The sequence below is a fragment of the Theropithecus gelada genome, chromosome 13 (genome assembly GCF_003255815.1).
Source record: "Theropithecus gelada isolate Dixy chromosome 13, Tgel_1.0, whole genome shotgun sequence".
NCBI lineage: Eukaryota > Metazoa > Chordata > Mammalia > Primates > Cercopithecidae > Theropithecus > Theropithecus gelada.
Genome location: NC_037681.1, coordinates 76,674,524 through 76,696,027, shown reverse-complemented (window position 1 = coordinate 76,696,027; position 21,504 = coordinate 76,674,524). Strand labels below are relative to the sequence as shown.

At 39.1% G+C, this 21,504-nt stretch overlaps 1 long non-coding RNA gene across 1 annotated transcript in view; it reads left to right on the top strand.

Annotated features, from left to right (window-relative positions):
* LOC112605222 overlaps window positions 1-17,831 on the top strand; it is a 92,768-nt gene extending 74,937 nt beyond the window's left edge. The window contains exon 3 of the long non-coding RNA XR_003115376.1: window positions 16,819-17,831. This is a non-coding gene — a long non-coding RNA (uncharacterized LOC112605222). The remainder of the gene's footprint in view (window positions 1-16,818) is intronic.
* Window positions 17,832-21,504: the final 3,673 nt, after the last annotated feature.

The following is a 21,504-nucleotide window of genomic DNA, read 5'->3' as shown; positions in this document are numbered from 1 at the left end:
GAAAATTAATTCAAGATGGATTAGAGACTTAAATGTTAGACCTAATACCATAAAAATCCTAGAGGAAAACCTAGGTAGTACCATTCAGGACATAGGCATGGGCAAAGACTTCATGTCTACAACACCAAAAGCAATGGCAGCAAAAGCCAAAATTGACAAATGGGATCTCATTAAACTAAAGAGCTTCTGCACTGCAAAAGAAACTACCATCAGAATGAACAGGCAACCTACAGAATGGGAGAAAATTTTTGCAATCTACTCATCTGACAAAGGGCTAATATCCAGAACCTACAAAGAACTCAAACAAATTTACAAGAAAAAAACAAACAACCCCATCAAAAAGTGGACAAAGGATATGAACAGACATTTCTCAAAAGAAGACATTCATACAGCCAACAGACACATGAAAAAATGCTCATCATCACTGGCCATCAGAGAAATGCAAATCAAAACCACAATGAGATACCATCTCACACCAGTTAGAATGGCAATCATTAAAAAGTCAGGAAACAACAGGTGCTGGAGAGGATGTGGAGAAATAGGAACACTTTTACACTGTTGGTGGGATTGTAAACTAGTTCAACCATTATGGAAAACAGTATGGCGATTCCTCAAGGATCTAGAACTAGATGTACCATATGACCCAGCCATCCCATTACTGGGGATATACCCAAGGGATTATAAATCATGCTGCTATAAAGACACATGCACACGTATGTTTATTGCGGCACTATTCACAATAGCAAAGACTTGGAATCAACCCAAATGTCCATCAGTGACAGACTGGATTAAGAAAATGTGGCACATATACACCATGGAATACTATGCAGCCATAAAAAAGGATGAGTTTGTGTCCTTTGTAGGGATATGGATGCAGCTGGAAACCATCATTCTTAGCAAACTATCACAAGAACACAAAACCAAACACCGCATGTTCTCACTCATAGGTGGGAACTGAACAATGAGATCACTTGGACTCGGGAAGGGGAACATCACACACCGGGGCCTATCATGGGGAGGGGGAAGGGGGGAGGGATTGCATTGGGAGTTATACCTGATGTAAATGACGAGTTGATGGGTGCCGACGAGTTGATGGGTGCAGCACAGCAACATGGCACAAGTATACATATGTAACAAACCTGCACGTTATGCACATGTACCCTAGAACTTAAAGTATAATAATAAAAAATAATTTAAAAAAACAAAAACAAAAAACTTGCTACAATGGACTGAATGTTTGTGTTGCCCAAAAAAAAAAAAAAAAAAAAAGAAGTTTATGGACCAAAATTTTGGGTAAAGCAGTTTCTGTAGTAGTTTGATTTAAAAAAAAAAAAAAAAAATCTTTTTAGCCCTTTTTTAGTTTCAAATAAGTTTAGGGTTAAATTTTCAATGTTTACATTTTAGCTAGAACTGGCTGAATTGTACAAGAAAAATGGATTTCCAAGTGGCCTTGAATTTTCAGTAACAAATCTCTCTTTTCATTTGCTCTTCTGGTTTGCTTGACTAGTTAATGTGGGTAGGGAAGCATTTTAGCAAGCTTTTTTTTTTTTTTTTGGGGGGGGGGCTTTTTCTTTTTGGCACCTGCATGTCAGGCAACGAAATATTTATGACAGACAGAGACACCTTATATTATTACTCTGAGCTCGAGATTTTGACCTGTTTGATCTGAGAGCCTAAGTTTTATGTACATTTATGTAGTTACAGACTATCAATCTTTCAATTAACTGCTCCATTGCCCTGAGCAATTGTTAGACACACCTAAATGTACATTAAAAGGGATTACTCTTAGGTTTAGATTGTTGGTTACCATGATAATTTGTAAAGTCATTAATTTGAAAGTCCTCTAGGGTTTTTTTTTCTCTTTTTTCTTTCTTTTTTTTTTTTTTTTTTTTTTTTTTAGTGTTGTCTAGAATGCCACAATCACTAAGTTTTATCTCTGCACCTATAGAAAAATCAGCATATTCAAAATAGGCAGAAAAAAAAATAGAGATAGATAACTTGGAAAGCTCTACATGTTACCCATATCGTTCTAGAGGTTTTTAGACAGTTTGAACAATGACCATCTGGGCTCTGAATCTTCCCTGATGTAATTTGCTCATCAGTTTAGAAATGTGCACATGTATAGGCCATTTAGAAACGTGCACAATTATGGGCCTTAATATAGCTGTCTGGGGTCCCAGAAGACCTCGTATACCTTAATGTTTAAGGATCCCATTCTGTTTCTTATTAATCTCTGATGAGCAAAGAACATCCTATAAATCCTGTTACAGAATGTCATGAGTTTGTACTGATGTTTTAGATGGTGGCAACAGCACTAGTGGCTTTTAATTAGCCATCCAGCACACACCATTTAGGATGTTTATTTTTACTCTTGGAAGATTTTTAGAAGCAAGCAAGGGAAAGGAGTGAAATAATTTACAGATGCACATAACCAAGCTAAAATGAAATTAAGATAAGAGTATTCACAAAACTGTTAACCCAGGTGTGCAGATGAAAAAAAATATTCAATTAGGCACACGGAAAGAACCAAAAGTAAATTCACCAGGTAACATGTGCCTCAAAGACAGAACACAAACTCTACAGAAACAAGATTACTCAAACCAAAAGGACACCTGTCTTTTATACCAAAAATGACTTGTCAGAAACATACACACACACACACACACACACACACACACACACACATCCTATCATCATAAAAGGGATGTAAGGTCTTTTATGTAAGGTGGCCTTGTAATCAAACCAAATCCTGAATAAAGTCAAGAATTTCCACCAAAAGAGGGAGGCTCAGCCTGAGAAAAGACTTACGAGGGCAGAAGTGAGCCATGGAAGCAGAAAGCTCAAAAGTCTCAAATGAGAACTGCATACCAGTCCCAGAAATCACCTGTTCCTTCTGATAGTGATCCTTTCTCAGGTCCCACTTCGGGATGCCGTTTATATCAACTTAAATGACAATCAGAGAGAAGCTTTCTTAAAAATATGATACGTATTTGGGAATAAGTAATTGCATTCCAGTGGGAATACATGTGCCATAGTAAACTATTGCATGTTCAGAAAGGTAAACAAAAGCAAAGATTTTTAAAGAAAAAATGAGGAGGATTACCTAATTGTTTTGAGATAATTATCTTTGGCTACAAGGATCAATAAAAAGAGTGACACCAGCCCAAGGTTGGACAGGCAGCTGCTGAGCAGAGGTCCTAGCAGAAGCTTGTGCAAGGTTGCAGTTTTTGCAGTCTTTTGTGATAGTTTCTGTTTTCTGGCATTTATGAATGAGAATCCTCTCTTCATGTCCTTTCCCAGCTCAATTTGGCAGAGGGCTTTTTTTTTTTTGGCACAGCAACTCCATTTTGATTCTGACAACTATCACACTATATACTGTACAGATGTTACGTATATCTATTTTATGGACTTAGCTGGATATGTTCCCTGAAGAGAGAAAAGGCTACTATGCAGGATCTCTGAATTCACTTTCCTGCAGGTAATGTGAAACATAAATTTAATGTTTATTAAATATAACTCAAATATAAACCATATGGCCCAGTTTCAGTGGAGTGTTGCATTAAAAAGAAATACAGGCCAATGGCCATAAGTCATTCAAAAAAATAGTTTCCACTTCTATTTATATCTGAAAAAGAGCATAAAAACAATTTATAACTTTCAGCACTACTTCTAGGAATCTCTTCTGGTTCTTAATGCCCCCATAGTTGTTCCTGAGCCTCTCAATGTCTATTTTCTAACCCTTAAAAGCCCCAGCCCATTTGGCTTATCTATATCTCTTTTCCTCCTCCTTTCCTCCCACCTCGCCAGTTTCCTCTCTCCCTCACTCTTTTTTTCTCTCCCTACCCACCCTTACAGATCAGACCCTTAGCTTTTCATTCTATTGGTTCCTTCCATTCTTCCTTGCCTGCCATACCCAACCAACTCTGTTTCATTCTCCAGACATTTACATAGCTAGCTCTTACTTTGTCTCCACACTTTTTAAGAAACACCTTCCCCATTGCCCTATTTAAAACAGCCCCTCCAATCCATCACTTGCTACCCCTTATCTGGCTTTATTTTTCTTAATTGTGTCTATCACTGCCTGACATTTGGTTATATATTTGTTTGTTGGGAGTTTTTTATTGTCTGTCATTTCTACCAGAGTAGAGGTACCTGAGAGTTGGAACTATATAGTGTTCACTGTGTGATCCCTACTACCATTTCCTGGCACATAGTGAGCTCCAGAAATTATTTGGATAACAAGTGGATTAATGAGAAATGAGTGGTTTGTATCAGAAATCATCATTTTAACTCTCCTTTCCAGAGAAATAGTTATATCTGAATATGAAAGTTTAGAAACCCTTCTAGTTAGGTCTTGAGGCCTTTTCTCCACCTAGTCTCTTCTGAAGGAAAGTAGGGATTAGGTATTTAGTTTCGTATCTTTAAATACTATCTATATGTTAATGAATCACAAATTTATATCTCTAGCCTGACTATTCCTTGCATTCCAGACCAATATATGCAATTCTTGGATTGGATTGATGGAGAAGGAAGGGGATCCTGAATGTTAGAATAGTCATATGTAAGAAGACAGTGACAAAGCTGGGGACATTAAGCCTCTAAGTTTTGATGAGTTTTTGTCCTCTCCACTCCTATCTGAGGAGATTAACCCTGCAGTGCCTGAGGAAAGTATAATGACCTCCCCTGAGGCAGTTACCATGCAAGACAATGCTGATTCTCCTCGCCACTCACCCCCACACTCCTCTTTGCTTCTAGACCTATAATTAGACTCAAGTCCCAGCAGGCATCTACAGGTGAGGTAGAAAGTGTGGCCCATGACAAGGTGTGCTGTACTTCAAAAGAACTACAGTACTTAGGTTTTCTAACCTATACAGAAATCCATGGAACATGTGTGGAATGGAATATTAAGGGTGTGGAATAATGGTGGAAGGAACATGAAATAAGATCAGGTCAAATTTGTTGATATGGGCTCACTAACCAGAGATTCTGTGTTTAAGGTTTCAGCTTGGGGAATTAGAAAGGGCTATAATTGTTTGACTGGTTGGTTGGTTGATTGGTTGGCTGAAACATGGATCAAAAGATAGCCCACCATTAGCAAATTTGAAATGCCCCATATCCCTCAGTTTAATGTAGAGGAAGGGGTTGAAAGGCTTAGGACAATTGGAATGTTAGAGTGGATTTTTCATTTAAGACCTACTAACTCATCCTAGAATGGTCCAGTAAACATATCTTTCATCGTAATTATAAGAAATAAATTTGTGAACGGAGCCCCAGCATCCTTGAAGAGCTCTGTGATTGCTCTTTTCTATAGGCCAGACTTCACAATGGGAACTGCAGTGACTGAACTGGGAAACCTAAATGCAATGCGAATAATTAGATTCTGGGATGGGAGGGGCCAAGTGGCAGCATTCAACTCTCAAAGGCATGGTAAGCATGATTACCAGAATGAACAGCAGAATCGAAGCAGCAGTTAAAATAACCTGGCTCACACAGACCTATGGCATTGGCTATTTGATCATGGTGTTTATAGAAGTGAATAGTTAGGATGCCTACTAATTTATTACTTGATCTGTATAAGCAGAAAAGTTCTACGTCAAATGAATAAAAGTCAAACCTGAACCATAAAGAGCGTCACAGCCACTCAGTCGATTCCCAGACGTAAGCTAGTTTACAGACCCAGAACCCCTTGAATGAAGGGGAAGCCAGGTACTCTTGAAGAAAGACCTTGATACGCTGCCAAAAATTAATAATATTTCTCTCAGCCTACCCCAAAGGGATCCATGGCCTTTTACTAAGGGAACTGTGAGTTTGGGAAAAGGAAATAATCAGACCTTTTGGAGATTACCAGACATAGGCTCCGAACTAACATTAATTCCAGGAGATCCAAAAGTCACTATAGCCCACTAGTCAGAGTAGCGGCTTAGGAGAAATCAGTTTAATTCAGGCCTATGTCACAGTGTGTCCAGTGGGTCCCCAAAGCCATCCTGTGGTTTTTTTTCTCCATTTTGCAATGCATATTTGGAATAGACATACTCAGTAACTGGCAGAATCCCCACACTGGTTCCCTGAACTCTGGAGTAAGAGCTATTAAGGTGGAAAAGGTCAAACAGAAGCCACTAGAACTACCCATACCTAGGAAAGTAGTAAACCAAAAGCAATACCACATCCCTAGAGGGATTTCAGAGATTAGCACCACCATTAAGGACTTGAAAGATGCAGAGGTGATGACTCCTACCACATCCCCATTCATTTTTCCTATTTGTCCTGTACAGAAGACAGATGGATCCTGGAGAATGACAGCGGATAATCATAAACTTGACCAAGTGATGACTCTAACTGTCGCTGTTGTACTAGGTATGGTTTCATTGCTTGAGCAAGGTAACACATTCCCTGGTATGTGTCATGCAGATATTGACCTGTCAAACACATTTTTCTCAACGCCTATTAGTAAAGACCCCCAGAAGCAGTTTGCTTTCAGCTGGCAAGGATAGCAATATACCTTCACTGTTCTACCTCACAGGTAGATATCACACTAGTTCATTACATTATACCATTATGCTGATTGGACCTAGTGAGCAAGAAGTAGCAACTACTAAGACATTTGCATATAAGAGGGTAGAAAATAAACTGACAAAAATTCAGGGGCCTTCTACCTCAGTGAAATTTCTAGGGGTCCAGTGTTGTGGGGCATGTTGTGATATCCCTTCCAAGGTGCATCTGACCCCACCTACAACCAAGAAAGAGGCATAATGCCTGTTGGGCCTCTTTGGATTTTGAAGGCAATGTATTTCTTTTTTTTTTTTTTTTTTGAGACAGAGTCTCGCTCTGTCGCCCAGGCTGGAGTGCAGTGGCCAGATCTCAGCTCACTGCAAGCTCCGCCTCCCGGGTTCACGCCATTCTCCTGCCTCAGCCTCCCGAGTAGCTGGGACTACAGGCGCCCGCCACCTCGCCCGGCTAGTTTTTTGTATTTTTTTTTTTTAGTAGAGACGGGGTTTCACCGTGTTAGCCAGGATGGTCTCGATCTCCTGACCTCGTGATCCACCCGTCTCGGCTTCCCAAAGTGCTGGGATTACAGGCTTGAGCCACCGCGCCCGGCCGAAGGCAATGTATTTCTTATTTGGGCATGTTATTCTCACTCATTTACTGAGTGCTTTTTGTGAGATATCCCTGAAGGACAGTGGTGAAGGGAAATCTGCCCAGTGAGAAGAATACCTGGTTGTGCACTTTGCTTACTAAGAAACATGGCCAGATGTACAACTATGTACAATGCGAATGGCTATAGCTAATGGTTTATCTGGATGCTCAAGAGCTTAAAAGGAACATGATTGGAAAATTGGTAACAAATTTGGAGAGAGGAATATGAATAGATCTCTCTCAGTGGGCAAAAATATGTAAACATATTTGTGTTTCATATGAATGCTCATCAAAGGGTGACCTCAGCAGAAGAGGATTTTGATAATCAAGTGGATAAGATGACCTGTTCTACAGATACCAGTCAGCCTCTTTCCCCAAGCACCTCTGTCATCACCCAGTGGGCTCATGAACAGTGACCATGATGGCAATATGGGGGTATGCATGGGCCCAGCAACAGGCATTTCTACTTCCCAAGGGCAAGCCAACCATGGTCACTACTGAGTGCCCAATCTGCCAGCAGAGACCAACACCGATTCCCCTATATGACACCATTCCCTGAGTAATCAGTCAGCTACCTGGTAGCAGGTTGGTTACACTGGACCTCTTTCTTCATGGAATGAGCCGTGTTTGGTCCTTACTGCAGTTATCCCTTACTCTGGATCTGGATTTTCCTCCTCTGCAAGCATTGCTTCCATCAAAATGATCATCTTACAGAATGCCTTATCCACCATCATGGTATCCCACATAGTACTGCTTCTGATCAAAGAAATCTCTTCACAGCAAATGAAGTTAGTCACCACTGATGCCTTTCAAATGAAGTAGCAGAAAAAGGGAAGGAAAGAAAACAGTTAATATCCAAACATTGTTGTGTTCAATTGGAAGCTGAGACTCCTTGGGGCTCCTAATACCACTAGCAGGCAAGGTGTACTGGGCAAGGCAGTTGCAAGTACACCTCAGTTACCAAGGGTAAATCAGATTGCTGCAGCACAGTAGAGGCAAGGAAGACCGTGTCTGGGAGCCAGGGGATTTCGTGGTACACAGCTCAGTAGTCCTATGCCCAAAAATACTCATCAATGGGAAATTGAGGTAACCTAATAAAGATAAGATCACTAAGAACTTGTATCCCATAGGCATAAGGTTAGATTAACCCCACCAAGTAAAAAATTCTGACCAGCCAAGATTCTGGCAGAGGGCAAGGGAACATGGAATAGGTGGAACATAGAATTAATGTAATGATGATCAAGATAGGACTTATGACCAGCTACAGAAGCAGGGACTACGGTAGTCCCCAATTTAACAGAATTGTGACATATGTTCCCTGGTAGAAGTAATCCTGTCTTAGACACCAGGACCTTCAAACCTACCCAGCCCAGGGTTTTAAGGAGAGGGAACAGTTAATTAATTGTTTATTATTATTAGGTATTTATTGTTATGATGATTATTAGGTATAATAGTGAGACCTCCACCCCTCAAACATGAAAACTGCCTGTATTGCCTGATGCATAAACAGCCTCCTCCTCTATAATGTTCTTTCTTCAATCTTTGCATTGGCTTGTTTCTGGACTCAGCTCAAACGTGACCTCTTCAAAGTAGCCTTCCATGGCCACCTGTCATCTAAAATAATGCACTCTCTCCAACCCTACAATCACTATATTACTGCATATTTTATTTCCTTCCCAGTATTTCACAGGCTCTGAAATTATCTTTTTATTTCCTTGTCCATCCCCTTTCTTCCCCCACTCCACAAAGCCTGTGACTTTGTCTTATTTCTTCAGTACTTAGAACAGTTCCTGGTACATAGAAGAAGCTCACAAAATATTTCTCTATAACATAAGGACTTCTGGCCTCCAGAAATATAAGGCAAGAGAAAACCATGTACCAAAGTTCAAGTATGAGTCCTTCAAGTATGATTCCTGCAGAGGGGACAATTCTTTTGCTACAAGGAGAAACTCAAGACAATAGGTGTAGAACTGACAACTATTCTAAAATATTCTGTAATTATCTGTACTTCCTATCTTAAAGTGACTATGATGGAATAGGATTCAGAAGTGAATCATTTAAGCCTGCTGCTTTGAAATTATGGGCACAAAATGAAAATTTGGATTTTTGAGAGAAAGAACACTGTAAGTGGCCCATAGTGGCTCTAGGACAGCCCCTCTTTGAAAGAGGCAAAATGAAACTTGAAATGTGTAGTTTCAGAGTGCTGTGTTGGAAGGACTATAAAGAAATTTGTGAGGGCTGTGAAGTCAACTGTGTCTTATTCTCTATATCATGCCATCACCCAGCAAAGCTCACAGCATTAAGGATGAGAGGTGGAAGCATTTATGAGGAACTTTATAAAATGCTTTTGCATCCACATCACAGAAGTGAAGCTGGGCTACACCCAGAAACTAATTTCCACAGTGGAAAATGCACCATCTGAGGTGCCTTTCATTTCCTGGGAGACAAATGACAAACCACACTGTAACTTCTCACACATTTGACCAAACAATCCCAATCCTGTTGTATTTATCTGGACCAGAGGTACAGGATGGGCATGTCTTTTCCCCATTACTACCTCACTGAACCAGACAGAGGAACAACTCGGGAATGGGGACCATGGCCCATGTCATGTCAATTACAGATAGCAAACCACCCACACAAGTACCCTAGTTTATACATAATAGGCCCTCTGAGAACCCACATGACATCCTAAGTGCTGGATGGTACATCTGAAAGCACTGAGAGAGCTGAAAATCACAGACAGCCAAGTAGGTCCCTGCTGAATACATATCTAAGGAGCTTTGCATGCATTGTTTATTCCAGCAACTTTATGGAATAAATTACGTACAACAAATTAGTTTCAGATGGTAGGATATGAAGAGCTGATGTGCTGTATAAAGGAAGGTGAACTCCCACTTTTGACCCAACCACTTCCCATCTCGGGCATCTCAGACTCAGAATCCAGATGCAATTCATTTCTGAAATGCAGTGGAGATCAGAAAGTTAATAAGTGATGAGGTTTAGAGATTTCAAAAAGAAATTTATGAGTATTGTTAACTCATTATATTATCCTATGATTTCTGGTTGTTATATGTGAAACCAAAGGTAAAATTGAACCCATCCTTCCTTCATTCCTTCATTATGCACAGCAAGCAAAAATAAATGTCTTCCTGACATTTCCAACCTGCACAGAAATTCCATAATAGATTCAACTCAACACACGTTTAAAACCTCACTGCCTACCATACTGGGATGTCATTAAATTCCTGAAAGAGACATCATGTCTTTCTCTATTCCCCCTAAAATCATAAATTATTTGTTAAATTGACACAGTAAAATTGACTTATTTTGGTGTATAGTTTTATGAATCTTACTACAGGTATAGACTCATGGAACCAACACTGCAGTCAGGGTAATAATTCTAGCACCCCAAAAATTGTCTGACATTACTACTTTACAGTCCCTCTCCTACTTTAAGCACTAGCAAACCACTGGTCTGTTCTCTGTCACTATAGCTTTGTCTTGTCAAGAATGTCACATAACTTTTGTCATGTAACTTTTCACTCAGCAAAATACCTTTGAGATCCATCTAAGTTGCTCCACGTCTCAATAATCTGTCCTTTTTATTGCTAGGTGATACTCTGTTATATGGATATACCACAGTTTGTTTATCCATTCACCCACTGAAGGACACGTAGTTATTTTCAGTTTTTAGCAATTACAAATGAGCTGCTATAAACATTTATGTACAAGTTATGTTGTGAGTATAACTTTTTATTCTCCTGGGTAAATACCTAGAAGTGGGATTGCTGGGTCACATCCTACACGTATGTCTATAAGAAATTGCCAAACTTTTTACAGAGTGGCTATACATAATGTCTTTTTGATAAGTAAAAAATACAAAAATTATTAAAATGACCCCCAACAGCTTGTTTACTTGTGTTGAGGGGATTCCAATAGTTATTCACCATGACAAAATATTGTTCTTAAAATAATCAGAGGCATTTGACTTCATTTCTTTCTTTTTACTTTTAAAGCTTCAATTAAGTCTTTCGTATTTTAATGTGATTTTTAAAACAAAATTAAGTGCTTAACATTGTAGAAGCATAAGGCCTTGAGGACTCTACTTATACATGAAGAGATTTTAGTGAGAGAGAGAGAACCAGGAGAAAATCTCATCATAGCTAGTTTAAGCAATATAACCCAGTGTCATATGCATCAAGTCCAATTTTCAATTCATAAATAAGCCTCCCCCTCCCTTCCTCCAAAAACGTCCACCCCAAGCTAATTACAGAAGAAAAGGGAACATGAACACCAGCCAGAAAAGATCCACAGTTGCCACTCTTTAGTTGCTACTTTAATGGGAAACACATGTGCAAGATACCACCCAGGAGACAACTGACCAATGTGCTCTGAAAAATGGAATGTCACAAAAATGAGCCATACAAGATGGCTTACTCTCTTGAATAGGCTGAACACATAAAAATGTTTGATACCATTTTGTTCTTACATAAATATGGGGAGGTCCCAAGATGAGATGCTGAGACAGAAATTAATTTGTAGCAACAAAGTTAAAAGGCAATGACTTAAATTAGCCCTCACTTCTTATCTCATCCACATGCCCCACAATAGTTGACCATCAGATTTGGAAAGTACTTAGCAAAGTTTACATGAGGAGAAATCCTGCAAAGAAATTGGAAGGAAGGACAGAATGGCGATTGTTCTTATTAAATAACAACACTAACACTCATTAGCTACCATCACTACAAGAAGCCAGTTCTGTTCTGAGTGCTGTATGCACAGTATCTCATTATGTCCATAATTTACAGGGTAGAATTTTCTCCACTGTATTAGTCAGCTAGAATTGCCATAACAAAATACCATAGACTGAGTGGCTTAAACAACAGAAATTTATTTCTCACAGTTCTGGAAGCCAGAAAGTATGAGATCAAGGTGCCAGCTGATTTGGTTCCTGGTGAGGGTTTTCTTCCTGGCTTGCAAACAACAACCTCCTCACTGTGTACTCACATGGTGGAGGGGTGGGGATGGTACGGAGAGACAGAGGGTGAAAGGAAGCGCGAGAGAGCTCGAAGGTGTTTCTTCTTATAAGGGCACTAATCCCATCATGAGGTCCCCATCCTCATGACTTCATTTAACCCCAATTATCTCCTAAAGGCCTCATTGCAAAATACCAATACAGTACCAATACAGTAGGCTTTAGGGCTTCCACACATGAATTGTCAGGGAGAGTCAGGGAGGAACAGTTCAGTCAATAGCATCCACTTTACAAATAAATGATGTTTCAAGAGAACAAGGAGTTCACAACAGCTCACTCAGTTGGCAAGCAGCAGAGTTTGAACTTGAACCCAAGGGTATCAGACTCTAAGAGAAAAATATCTACTACTTATTGACTGCCCACTAAGTGTCAGGTGTATCTATACAACATCTCTATTCGCTATGGGAAACCAGGTTTTTCCCATTATTCTTCCCAGTTATAGATACGGAAACTGGCCCCAAATAGTTAACCAGCTATTCACAACCTACCACCGAAGCCGAACATACTGCATAACATTTATCCTACTGGTTATCAAAGTGAGGCCCCCATCATCACCTGGGAACTAATTAGAAATGCACATTTTGGGACCAAGCAGCAGACCTACCGAATCAGGAACTCTATGGTGGTGTCCACAATCTGAGTGTTAACATACCTTCTAGGTAAATCTGATCCATGATAAATTTTGAGAACCACTTGTTTGTTCCATAAATTTATTAAAATAACTAATGCATTGAAAACTCAGTAATAAGTGGTATATCCAGAATTCATATACAGATCTGTTTCATATTCATATACAGCCTGTGGCTTTCTGCTATACTGTACTCTTCCATCCCAACTTTACAAAGGGAAGATCTGTGATTGCAGAGCCCAGTTCTGAATTCTGCTTTGCCGCTATAATTCCGATCAGTTCTCCTACCTACAAAAATGTGATACAGGAAAATGTCAAAAGATAATCCCTGAGAATTAATAACGCTGCTTAATACTAATCAGGAAACACCTTTGGTACGAACTAGAAACGAAGCTTTGTGAAATTTTTATTTGGGCCTGACAATTTTGTGTTCCATTTAGTGTAAATGAGAAACAATCCAGTATATGGAAACAGTAAGTATGGAACAAAGTTACTTCTTTTAAAAAGAAAAAAAAATGATTTTATCCCTCTTTGACTTTTTTAATCATGTTTAATCCATCTAATTAATCATTGCTTTATCTACATGTTATCGCTGTATAATTACCCCCATTTCCCCCCTGCAAGGAACAAGATTATATTATATCCCTTTATAAAATCTTGATAATTTACACAAAGGAATAAAAATCTGCTTATAATAGAAATGGAGATTTCTATTTCTCATTTTTGGAGTGGTAAATGAAAGTACCTGATCTCACATCAAATGCCTTTTAAAATCATTCACAAAATAAAAGCACTTTGAAAAGGGTTATTTCCAGTGCAAATATAGTCACCTGCTCTTGTGATCAATACACCTCTAAAACATTATATTACTATTTACAATATTAATGAACATGTGTTAGTCACTGCACAAAGCCTTTTACATGTGGCTTTTAATTATCATTTAATTATCACACACATGAGGTAGCTTTTAGGATTATTCCCATTTCACAGATGAGGAAATTGAGAATCAGGGAGGGTAAGTAACTTGCCAGAGCTCCTTCAGCCAGGAAGTACAGGACTCTAGATATTAAGCTTATTAAAGAGCTCTGCCTGAAAATTGATTCAGACACTGACACTTGGCTCTGGATGGATGGGCTCAGCGTTGCTCTGCATCTGGATTACTTCCAAAGGCCCATCTGTGAGCCTGCCTGACCCCCGGGATGGGGCGGCGCAGCCTTGGCGGCCTTGGCACTCCATCTGGAGAGACTGAAAGGGAACAGCAAGGTGGTGACTCAGCGGCCTTGACTGTCCCTCAGTCTCCTGGGAGACAGAAAGCAAAGTGATAAAGGGACAGAGTGGGAACTGTAGTTCTCGTTTCTCTGTTTGTTTTCCACTCGATTCTTAAAAACAGACCTATTAATCATTTAGTTCATGACTTTGGTCATTCCACTGACTCCTACCACATTTGAGTCAATGAAGCAAAAACTAGAAAGTTGTGTGTTCAAACTTCTCAGATGGAAGAATTAAAATCCTTTGAAAACATTTCATCAGCCAGCAGAAAGAGTCACATGTTTTTCTGCTTCAGAGTTGTAGATGGATGTGACTTAAGCCCTAACTGGGAAAAACTTTGTGTGATTTACAACAGCAGATAGATATTCTGAGTAACCTTCTCATACTCTTTTATTCCACCTACCAAAAACAAAAGCTGTTTTCAGCAGAGCCCAATTAGGTGAAAAGGGCTTTCCAAGGAAACTGTTGCGTGTGCTTCTTGATTCTGTCCTGATTTGGGAAGTTCATCCAGGCTGAAATTACTTTGTGGAGCTGACAGGAAGTTTGTTCAATGACTTTTGCCTTTCACAGCCCTGCTCTCCTTATCTCTACAGACACGCTTCCCACTTTCTTTTCTGGCTCCCTTCCTCCTTCCCTTCACACACACCTTCACACCTCCCATCTACTTTGATTGTATTAATTGATACCATAAAGAACACCGTTAGAAGGGGAGGCACAAGTGTTGTAGCATTTGAGGGGCTTTTAGTGCAGGAATTAAAGGCTAATACTTGGCCTGGCCAGATCTATCATTGCATGCTATGTCCAGACTCGCCAAAACTGTGAGAGTCTATTTTGAGTCCCCCTTTCATATCTTTGTCAGGATTTGAGTTCACTGAATATGCTGAGAGCTTCAGATAGAAAAAGACCCTATCCCTCCTCTCAAGGAGCTGACATTTGCCCAGCAGGGACAGTAGGTTAATGAGTAGCAAAGCTCTCCCTAGTTAATCTGGCTCCAAGTGTAGTGTGATGGGTCCTCTACCAGGTTACTTAAGGGTGTATGTCCACTGCCTGAACCTTAAAGGTCAGGTAGTGAGCCAAGGCCGTCAGGCCCAGCCGAGGAGCAGGTGTCTCTGAGAACCCAAACGTACCAAGGAAAACAGTCCCATCACACAGGCACAGTACGCAAAGAGCCAAATAATTAGCTTAAATGAGAGATAGGAAGCGGGATGAATCTCTAGAGCTGTCCTGCTACCGCCCAGGAGTGCTTTGGATGTAAGTCTTAATAAACTCATCTACTCACCAAGCTGGACTTGTCCAAGTCATTTTGGTCTCTTGATACCTTCCCAGTTTGCAGGGGGTGGGGAGGAAACATTACAGTCCTAAGTTTTTCTCATAACACCAAGTGGATTCATTTAGAAGGCAATTTCCTAGCAAGCATCAAATTCACAGCAGATCTCCCTGGATCAAGGGTGATAGGCTTTCTAGTAAAATGATCGGTTTGGAATCAGATCTACTTAAGCCTAAATCCCTGTTCTACCTTGGACAAGTCATTGAATCTCATTAGGCCTCAATTCTCTCTACTATAAAATGCAAATGACATCTACCTCAAGACTCTACATGAGGATTAAATGAGGAAATGTTATACAAAGCATATGGCATAATTATTGGCAAACAGGAGGTACTCAATAAAGGGTAGTTTCCCTTCTTCCTCCTTCTCTCTTCCCAGGCCTCACAAGAGGACTGTGGCCTCTTAGTGAGATGATATAAAAGAGACTCTAACAATATTAAACACTTCAGGAGCACCTACTACATCCCAGGCACTATTCTAAGCACTTTATATATTTCAGCTCATTTAAGTCTTCCCTAAAACCCAATAAGATAAGAGCTATTATCATCTCTATTTCATAAATGAGATATCAGGTAACTTTCCAAAGTCACACAGTCAGTATGTATGTGATGGGGCTATGATTTGATCCCAGTTTATCTAGCTCTTAACTATTACCTTATTAGGAAACAGATAGTGAAAGAGGTGCTAACTGTATCTGGAATGCAAGTACACAAAACAAGCAGTCCTCAGACAATGGGCTCTGTTTGATTTGCACAGTGTTTTAAAAATCAAGTCTGTATTTCTGACTGCTCTCAAAAAAGTTGGAAGATCTGGCACTAGGCAGCTCACATAGTGATGCGGCAACAAGCCATTGACTGGTGGCTGCTGTCTGGACTGAGGTCCCCAGTTCACCAGTCTCCAATGCTCACAGCTGTATTATAGGGCCTGCTTCACTTTTAATCGGCACATACATTTGAGTTTGCCATCCAGAATTAGGCAATGCTGCTAAACATGGTCTTAGCCATAAAGACACAAGAATTGTGTTCAATAATGTGCACCCAATGGTTAAAATGTCTGAATTAAATGAAGAAAAAAATGAATGTAGGAAAGAGGTCTGCGTGAAAAGCAATCAACAACCAGGTTCAAACACAACCACGCAGAAAATGCCTGGATAAGCCTTTGAGCCCTATGTGCAGAAATTGTAAACTCCTGCTGTTCTCCACATCTCCACACCTAAACAAAACCTGAAAATGCAAGTTTCCTTACAGTCCATGGAGCAAAGACTCTTTTGCCTTCAATGTTAAACGCATTCCTCTTTGTTTGGCATAGCTAAAAGAGGGAGTTTAAATTTTCATGTACTACTTAACACAAACAATAACATTTAAACTGTTTTTTTTTTCTCTCTCTCTCTCTCTTTTTTTTTTTTTTTTTTTTTTTTTTTAGCTCTTTAGGCCTTAATGATTGACATGATCTTGGAGATCAGTTAGGTATGTAGCAAAACTCTCCCAGAAACCTGGAAGATGTGGCAAGAAGAAAACATGGAGCCTTTTCTGAACAAGCCTATGAGAGAAGAAGAATCACTTCAATTTGTAAGTGTGGATCCTGGGGCTAAAGAACTTACCTAACACCACACAACCAGCAGCAAATTACTGACCCAGCATATTCTGAACCAGGTCTTTATTCTTTCGAGGACTTCACAGTGCCTTCCTCAGAGCATCTCTACATGAAAATCTGTATAAAGAAGTGATCTGTGGTGTCGCCATTTGTATCAAAATGATATCACCAACTTATTTAAAAAACTTTATCTAAAAGTCTTCAGATAGTTTTGGCCAGGGAAGAGCTCTAATATCACACATTAATAGCCCTACCTTTGTAACATGTAAATTGTTTTTTGTTTTAACATCTCAGTTTCATTAAACTGAGACCAGAAAGAGCCATCATCTTTTTACCAATTTGTAATCATTTCATTGTGTTATGGACCTGCAGCAATGTTGACTATATTTACAAATCTGTGAGTGAAATTTTAAAACCATTTTCCTCTTCTAATCTCTCCCATCCTGCCTTCTTAGAAGCACACAAAGCATCTCAACCACTCCCAAATTCCCTGTTGGAATACCCTTAATGATTCTGAAATATTTTGTTATTCCCCAAACACCGCCCTAAAGACGAATCACTGGACTCCAGGCTCTTCACATTGCCAAGTTGAATAGAGTTCAAATGTTCTATCTAACCAAACTCTAACTTACAACAAAGCCACATATAGTAGATGATGTGTAAGATATTCCGAAAATACCAAGGCAACAGGGAAAAAAATCTGTGTCATCAAGAGGTCCTCCCAGAATGTCTTGTAATCTAGAATAATCATTTTTATCAAGCTCCTGTAACCTAATCATAGCACACATGTGTATATATGTATGACTAATAACATAAATCAACTTTCATTTTAATAATGTATAGCTTAAATTTTCTCACATCCAAAACAATTAGTGTTGCCAAATTTAAGATTATTTCTCTACTTTAGACATCAGAACATGCACAAAGACTTGAGGAATACACAAACCCAAGAAAACAATCTTATCCTGATAAAGTAAAAATTTTGAATCAATTCATAAATCATTTAAAACACAATCTTATGAAATTAGCCGTTTCATAGTATGTTATGAATGTAAAAGCAGAACACAGACAAGGCATTTTCCAAAAAGATATAGGACTTACTAGAATTTCCTTTTATGTTAAAAAAATGGCCCATGGAAGAGCAGTTTTCAGAATGACCAGGGCATAGTCGGACACCTCTTTCATTGGAAACTTCACCAAAGAGCACACTTCTCCTGAACTCAGAATTTTGAGTCCAGACCCAGCTCTTGCCAAACTTCACTGGGAGTTTTGCTAAGCTTCAAGGCGATCCCACCTCAAAGCTCTTTGGAGACAAAGTTAAGGTAAGTTCCCCTTAATATTTCCAGAACCGTATGAACATATAAGCAAACTGTGTAAGGCTACATAGAAATGATTGAATTTTGATTTCTTCAAACTACAAACACGTTAAAGACAAGGATTCTCCTCTCCATTTATTTTGTATTACTGGCACCAAGAATAATGCATAGCACATAGTTGATACTTAATAAAGTCAATACTTGTATAAATAAACTGAAAAATTCTCACAAGACCAGTGAGGGCAGTTTTACGAATCTCCCTGTAGCCCTGCAATTTTCAAAGGTTTCATCACGTAATTCCCCTCACGACTTTTTGGTTCACTAATCATAAAGCCACACAGGCAGAAAGGAAAGAAATTCCAGAGACCAAAAAGCCGTTTGTTTTGTCCATCCGGTCACATATGTATAGGGTTTTAGAGCTAAAAGTGGTATTAGAAGTTGCCTTTGAGCAATCTCATTTTACATGTGAGAAAACTAAAGTCTAAGCTTTTGGGTTAAGTGACTGAGCCTTGATCACCCAGCTGACAGGCACCAAAGCACTTCCCGTTATTATTTCCTACATGTTCCTCTGCAGTTAGCCCCCACCACCTCCACCAGAAAGTATTTGTAAACTTAGGTATTTCCTTTAAAAGTCTCAAATGACTTTACTTGGGGTGTGGTGGAAGGGACCACGCTTTTATTATAATTTACCAATAGCCGGGAGTTTTGCTCCATTAAAAAGTATGTATTGACTGATCTGCTGAATCTTGCTTTGGAAGAAGGTTTTTTTTTTTTTTTTTTTGAGCCCATTTGAAAATGTTAAATTTTTCATTACTCTTAGATTATTAAATGAATAACTCCAGGGAAAAAATGTATCATTGGTTTCTTACGAGTATCAAGACAAAGAGGCAAAACTTTCAATTTGGCCACAAGAGGGCAGCTACAACATTTCCTCCTAGGTCTTTGCGATTCTAAACAATGACAAACTGAGCATTTGGGGACTCAGCTTGCCATCGACTTCCTAATAATACCTTTCAACTGAATCCCCAATATGTCACAAAACATTCTCTCATGGTGTTTCCTGGGACGTTTTTTGTTTTGTTTTTAAAGAAATTATTTTCCAACTTCTTTCCAGATCTAGAGAGTCCTCTGCAATAGAACTCTGTGCCAAAGTCACCATCTACAAAGATCTTTGGAGACCAGTAAATTGTTAGGCTAATTAGAAAACCCACAGAAAATGTTTTATTTTAATTAAGTTTGACTCCAGATAAAAATAAAAACAGTAATGATTATCTGATTCCACCACACTTAATAAAGCTTGCTCTAAGTGCTTCACAGGATTTGCCAAATATTTGCCTCATCTCAGCCTTCATTCGTCATTCCCATTTTCATGATATCCTAAAATCTTTCAAGTCAAAATTTATTGTGGAATTTTATCACTGAGCTAAACGGTGGGAGGTCTGAAAACAAAAAAGCAGAGATTAGTAATAGCTACATTCCATATTCTTATAGTTGCACAAAAACATAAATTCAAACTTATTTCATCTTTTAGGTGCATAAAGAGTGGGGAGTTAATTTGAAAAGTAAGTGCTAGATTTTATATGTACATATGTGTATGCATCTGTGTGTAGGTGTGGCTGTGTTTGTATACTCATTAATTTTTTTGTTTTTTTGCTAGTAATTATAGATAAGTACTTTGGAAATTTAATATTGATGTTTGTAGATTTTGAAGATGTACATAGTGATGTATTTCCTTCACATTTACCGTGGAGCCTTTCCCCTAACCATCTTATTTAAAATTGCAATCCCTGTCCCCCTTACCCCCACATATCCTGTCCCAATTCCCTGTTCTATTTTTTCTCTTATCAACATTTGACATACTTTATATTTTACTTGGTTTTTGTTCGCCTCCTTCACAAGCACCCCCTCCCCAACTAGAATAAAAGCCCTATGACGAAGACAGAATTTTTTCTATTTTGTTTATTGCCATGTCTTCAAATCTTACAATAGTGCCTGACACATCAGGGGAACTCAGTAATGCAGCAACATAATAAAGTCACAAAAATTAAGCATTTTTACTAGAAACTGATATTTTAAAATATCTGGCATTGCTAATTTACTTGAGTACACTTAAGGAGACCTCCTAAAAAGAGATAATAGCCCACTATCAGAACTCAAGCACATTTCCTAAAGCAAGTATCTGAAACAATACTTGGGCTCATGATTATGGCTGAGCGTATATTCTTGAATGCTCAGACTCAGCAGGTCCTGTTTCCCAAAAGTCAATCAGACCTGGACTGAATTATCAGCAAAAATGGCCTCCAAGAGTTGTCACAGTATCACACAAGCAAAGCAGTGAGATAAAGGAAAGAGCAGTGACCTATCAATAAGGACCCCATAGTTCTAGTTCTGTCTCTGCCACTAGCTAGCCAGGAGTTAAACCATCTATTTACATTGTTAGTGCTTCGATGTCCTCTAAAAAATAATGGATATAACACCCTGTTTATATCAAAGAATTTTGGAATCTAGTGAAATGTGAAAGTATTTTGGTAAGTATGGACTATTTTTCAAGTAGAAGATGTTATGAAAATCAGTGTTTCCTGTACTGTGCTATGTAATGCCACCATATGGTGTGGCCAATCAACAATTTAATGGTTTAATGAATAATTCTAGGTTGGATCCAGTTCTATCAGTCAAGTGATGGTTTGTCAGGCCCTTCTTGGTACTGTAACCCCTAGGCCTTCTTCTTTCCACTGTTGGGTTTATTTGACCCCAGAAGCTCTGCCCCATCCTGCCTCTACGATCAATCCTAAATAGAAACAAAAGACACTAAGGGAGTTCTATCCCCATAAGGAGGAATTCACATCATGTCACCATACTTACTTAGTCTAGCCCTGATCATATGTCCCAATGCTGGTAACTGGGCATCTTCTTTCTTCTCCTTCTGATAATCACATCAAGAATTCGCCTCCTCTTGGAAGCATTTTCACAGTAGGTATAAATATTTGCTAAAGGAATGACAAAAAGGCTTTATGCCAGTGTCCCTCTTGGTTTAGAGCTCTGCCAGGTCCTTGTCAGTACATCCTTTAATCCCTTACCTCTTCACTCCTGGCAGCCTTCCCTGATGCTGGCTGACCATCAGTAGCCTATATTTGAGAGCATCAGAAGTACAAGATATCTTCCTCGATTCCTACTGCTATGTTCAACCACCTTTAGGACT